The sequence below is a fragment of the Triticum urartu genome, chromosome 2 (assembly GCF_003073215.2).
Source record: "Triticum urartu cultivar G1812 chromosome 2, Tu2.1, whole genome shotgun sequence".
NCBI lineage: Eukaryota > Viridiplantae > Streptophyta > Magnoliopsida > Poales > Poaceae > Triticum > Triticum urartu.
This window is the reverse complement of record NC_053023.1, coordinates 135,184,641-135,190,029: the sequence shown is the minus strand read 5'-3', so window position 1 is coordinate 135,190,029 and position 5,389 is coordinate 135,184,641.

The following is a 5,389-nucleotide window of genomic DNA, read 5'->3' as shown; positions in this document are numbered from 1 at the left end:
GGACTTGGGCGCTAGAGCTCGAGTGCGCAAGAACGGATAGGCAGAGGAGGAAGAAGGCGTGGGTAAAAAGGTGGATCCTTATCCCCTTATATGGGTGGACGCAATTATATGTCCCCACCAGCCTGGTAAAACTTGCTTATCTCCAAGCGCCATAATCAAAGGTGCGGTTGGGTTACCCACGACCGTATTGATGAGAATCCCGAAATGAGGGGACACGATCTCTGCTTTGACAAGACGTGCCAAGGAAACCGCCTCGCATAACGCGCTAAGGTGGGATAATGAAACGATTGGGATAAAGGCTTGGCCGTGGGGTGTCGCACCACGGAATACGTCAGTAGATTAGATTTGTGTTAATATTATTATTATCTCTATGGCAATATGTGGAAACTTATTTTGCAGAGCCGGACACTATCTTTGTGTTCAAGATCTTCTATGAAGTATTTGGAGGAGAACCCCGCCTTGCAATGCCGAAGACAATTTGCGCGCCAGACTCGTCGTCATTGAAGCCTAGTTCAGGGGCTACTGAGGGAGTCCTGGATTAGGGGGTGTTCGGATAGCCGAACTATACCTTCAAGCCGGACTCCTGGACTATGAAGATACAAGATTGAAGACTTTGTCCCGTGTCCGGAAGGGACTTTCCTGGGCGTGGAAGGCAAGCTTGGCGATACGGATGTTCAGATCTCCTACCATTGTAACCGACTCTATGTAACCCTAACCCTATCCGGTGTCTATATAAACCGGAGGGTTTTAGTCCGTAGGACAACATACACATCAACAATCATACCATAGGCTAGCTTCTAGGGGTTAGCCTCTCTGATCTCGTGGTAGATCAACTCTTGTAATACCCATACCATCAATATTAATCAAGAAGGACGTGGGGTTTTACCTCCATCGAGAGGGCCCGAACCTGGGTAAAACTTCATGTCCGATGCCTCCTGTTACCATCCGACCTAGACGCACAGTTCGGGACCCCCTACCCGAGATCCGCCGGTTTTGACACCGATAGTGCTCTTCTCGTTGGATAGCTTGAGGGCCTGCTCCTTCAGCTCGTCCCGCTCTACCTCCAACTCCTTCACCTTGCCGGCATGGGCCAGAGCTTGGGCATTGAGTTCCTCTTTGTGCCTCTGCTCCAGCTCGCGAGTCCGTTGCACGACAAGGGCCTCGAGCTCCTCATCCTTGCCGCGGAGCGTTGCGGCAAGCTTCGCCTCACGCATGGAGAGGTCCTCTTCCTGGGAATCCAATGCGGCTTGATGCTGGTTCCGGGGCCTCGGCCGGAGCCAGCCATGTTCGCCGCCTTTTCCTGGGCTTCTCGATGTCAGCCATCTTCATGGTGAGCTCTACATCGCGCTTGGCCAATTCCCCCTGAAAGGCCCTCAGCTCCTCGCGAGTCTGGTGAAACCAGGTCTGCGTCTCAGCAACGCGCGCCTTGAAGTCCACCTCCGCCTTGTCCACCATTGCCATCCTGGACTTGACCTTGTCCAGGCGAGCACGGTAGAGCACTTGGAGCTTTCGGAAATTGGCCCCCATGGCATGGAAAAGCTGCTCTTCTAGAGAACCATCACCACCAACGCCCGGTTCATCGACCACCTCGAGCCCGGTGCAGCAAGCACCTCGCCGTCAAAGACTTCCCCTTCGGCGGGCGCTCAGGAACTTGACGCCCCTGGAGATGGACGAAAAGATCGTCGCCCACCTTCAGATATCTGCCGGGGCCCGAGGTTGAGGAGGAGGGAGGCTGATCATCAACCACCTCTTCCTCGGCAGTGGCCTTGCCGGCTTCCCCGGCAGGCCCACCGCTGGCCCTCGGCAGAAGCCTCCGGTCGCCTTGGCGGCCCCCGCAGCGGTGTCCTCGGCAGCATCCTTGGCGGCCTCATCGGCGGCGACCTCGTCAGCACTCTGGCGGCCTCCTCGGCGGCAATCCTGTCGGCCTCCCGGCCTCCTCAGCAATATTCCCAACACAAGTATCCACGTCCTCCATATCTGTTGAAGGAGGGCCTGGGTAGTAATGGGAGCATTGAAGCCAAGAAAAAGAATAAGGGAAAAACAGAGACGGAGGACAGGCGACTCACCAGTGCCAGGCTGTGAAGCAGAAGTCCCCTCCCCGCCAGCATTCCGGCGCCGTGGCAGAGTCACCAGCGCCCAAGTTCCCCTCTTCCTCCATGGGTGTGGGCTCCGTGCTTGATGCCCTTGCCGGGGACGCCCCTCGCGGCGGCGTAGTCGATGGGGGTGGTGTGTTGGGGGTAGCCCTCTGCGGCTCCTCCTGCTGCCGCTCCCCTCCTGCAAACCCGACAAGGTCAACACCATAGCATCGAACGCCTACCACATGTCGAATAAGAGGAGGGTGACGAACTTACGCTGGGGGCTGTGCCGGGGGCTGCTGTCCGGGCTGCTCAACACCACCAGTGGCGTCTTTGAAGCCCCAGCCGGGGGCTGACTGCTCGCCGAGGCCTTCGCCCTCTTCACCCTCTGGGCCAACGTCTCTGCATCCCTGCAAAAGCAAAAACGGATCAAGATGAGTGACTTAATTCAGAGGAATGGAAATGGCAGTAAGGAACGGAGTACTTACTCGTCATCCATCTCCTCCTCTTCCACCACTTTCCTTTTCCTCTTCGGGCTGAGAGGCCCAAAGATCAAAAGGGAGCTCCGCGTCAACATCCGAGTCGACATCTGCCGGAGGAGGCGAAGAAGGCGGGGTTTGTGCGCGCCCAGATGGGGAAGGGGCAGTTGTCTTCTTCTTCTCAGCGGCCTTCGTCAGCCTCTTCGCTGTCGTGGCCCTCGTGTGACGCCCGGACCCCTCCAGGGTCAATTGAGGCCGCGTAGCCCTGCCGGGCCGGACCGGCTCGGAGCCAGCCCGCGCAGGACTCGCCCTCTTCCCCTGGCTGGCGTCGAGCCCGCCGCTGCATCCTCCTCCCCCGACGACTCGTCGGCCGCATCTTCGACAAGTGGAGCTCCCGTGTCGGCGCTACTAACCTCCCCGGAGGCCGCCGCCCACCGGGTGAGCTCCTCTTCCTCCGCAGCCATTGCGGCCTTGTCCTCCACACCACCGGCGTTGCCGGCCTCCATGGCAAGCTGTGCCTCCCTCTCCCTGGTGGCGATGTAGTCCAGCTCTGCCTGGGTGGTGTCCATGACAAGCCACCGCTCGGCGTCAGCATTGACATTAAACTCGATCAGGGTGTCAAAGAATTGCTGCACATCAGCATCCTTCGGCTCCTTCCAGCTCGAGACAGGGCCGTGCACGTTACAGTCCGGCATCATAGCGATGATCTCGGACCAACGTGAATTATTGCACAACGGGACCACCGCCGCTGGCAACTTGAAAAACGGCCCCTTGATGGCCTTGCCGACCTTTGCGGCGGCCCTCGCGGCCTTGCCAGTCTGTTCGACCTCGCCGTCGCGACCCACATCAAGCTGAAAAAGCCGCTGGCAGAAGAGGGCATGCACCATCACCATGAACTTGCGGTCGAGGCCGGGGCGGAGTCACATAATGTCAGCCGGATTCGTAAAAAGCCAGGCTGGCCTCCCCTTGTTGTGCAACGGGGCGATCCGGCGACGAATGAAGTCCGCCCCGATCATCTCAAGGGTGAGTCCAGCCCGGGTGAGCCGGAGAATCCTGGTGGTGGCGACAGTGAGCCTCCCGTCGGCGATGTCGACATCACTCCAATCGCTGCCGCAGACCGGCAGCACTCGGCGGACCTTGCAGAATTCCGATGGGTCTTCATCTTCAATCCAGCACCACCGGCCACGCCATTCCTCCCACCTCTCCTTCACGGCACCGTCCGGGTACGCCCCCTTGGATCTTGGGATCCAAGTGACGCAACCAGAGACGGCACCTGCCGGTTGGATCCGAGGGGAGAAATAATGGCGGAAGAGTGCCATGTTGGGCTGCACCCCGGCAAAGCCTTCGCAAAGATGCGCGAAGAAAGCCATGCACGCCACCACATTCGGAGTAAAATCCAAGAGGCGAAAGCCAAAGGTGTGCATGATGTCGCAGAAAAAATCGGAAAAGGGGGACATATCCCGCAAGAAAGATAATCGACAAAAGAGGGATACCGATTTGGGGCAGGATCGGCGCAAGCGGCAGGAATGACGCGCGTCGCCGGATGTCCTGAATTCTCTCCCCCCGTCTTCACTCCCCATAGAGGCCTGAAGGAGTCCCGGAGCTCACGAACATCAACCGTCGAGGGGAAGAAGTAGGCGGATTTCGTCCAGTCCCCCAATAGCGCACTCTCCGGCGGCTCCACAGTCCCAGCGCCCTTAGCCACCCCCTTGCTCTTGGCGGATTTGGGCGCCATGGCGGCTAAGAAAGTTAGAGGACTAAGGAAGGGGGATGGCGAAGCAACAACGACGGGCGACGGTGGAAGCTTAGGAGGGAAGGAAGAGAGGAAACAGCGGCTCTGAGATTGGAGAAGGCACGAGGATAGAGGAGAAAGTGAGCAGCGCGCCCACGGTTATTCCTTCTTATGGGGGAAAACACAGGCCGCCTCCTTTCACATTAGCTGTGATGTGACGCATGCCCGCGGGAACCAACCCCACGCATGCCGCCCATGTCACATGCGCCTCCCCACGCCGCGCCACGCGCGGGAATCATGGGAAGCGCAGCGCGCGAAGAATCTTACCGCGGTAAAAACCGCCCCGCCTGCCCGCGCACCATTTTTGGGCCTAGCCCGCGTTGCGCTTATGTGTGGCCCAGGCCCGGGGGCTCCCGTCAGTGTACAAAAAGAGGGGTACACTTTTTGTACCCCTATAACTGTGCACGAGCAGTCTGAGCCGCGTATACCACCACACCAAGCAAGGCAAGGAAGGTGAGCCAGGGTAAGACCGAAGCTCAAGAGAACTAGAACGACGCCAAGGCCAAGACCACGAAGAGCAAAGGGGACGAAGCGGGCTCCCCCGGCAAGATCTTTGCTGGGAGACAGTTCTAGCAGCCCCGGCAAGACCCTTGCCGCGGCGACTCGTCCCGCGCCTACGGAGCAAATCACCCTTGAGCCCACTGCCCCCAAAAGGGCAAGGATTCGGGAGACATCCCCGTGGCGGCATGCAGATCTTTGTGAAGACATTCAAGATCAGATACGCACTAAGGAGACGACAACCCTTGGCGGGATCCCAGCCGAGGAAGACCACAAGGCCCCCGGCAAGCGCCTTGCCGGGGATGACAGCAGGCGCCTCGGCAAGACCCTTGGCCCCCGGCAAGGCCCTTGCCGAGGACACCCGCAGGGCCACCATCAGGCCCACGCCGACTAAACCTCCACCACCGCATGCATGCAGCTGCCGACCCAACCAGCTGGGCAGGCACCCGCGTGGCGGCATGCAGATCTTCGTGAAGACCCACCACTGCGCCACCTCAGCTGCCTGCCTACCTACATGGCATCGCAGGCGTCGCTGGCCAGGGCGC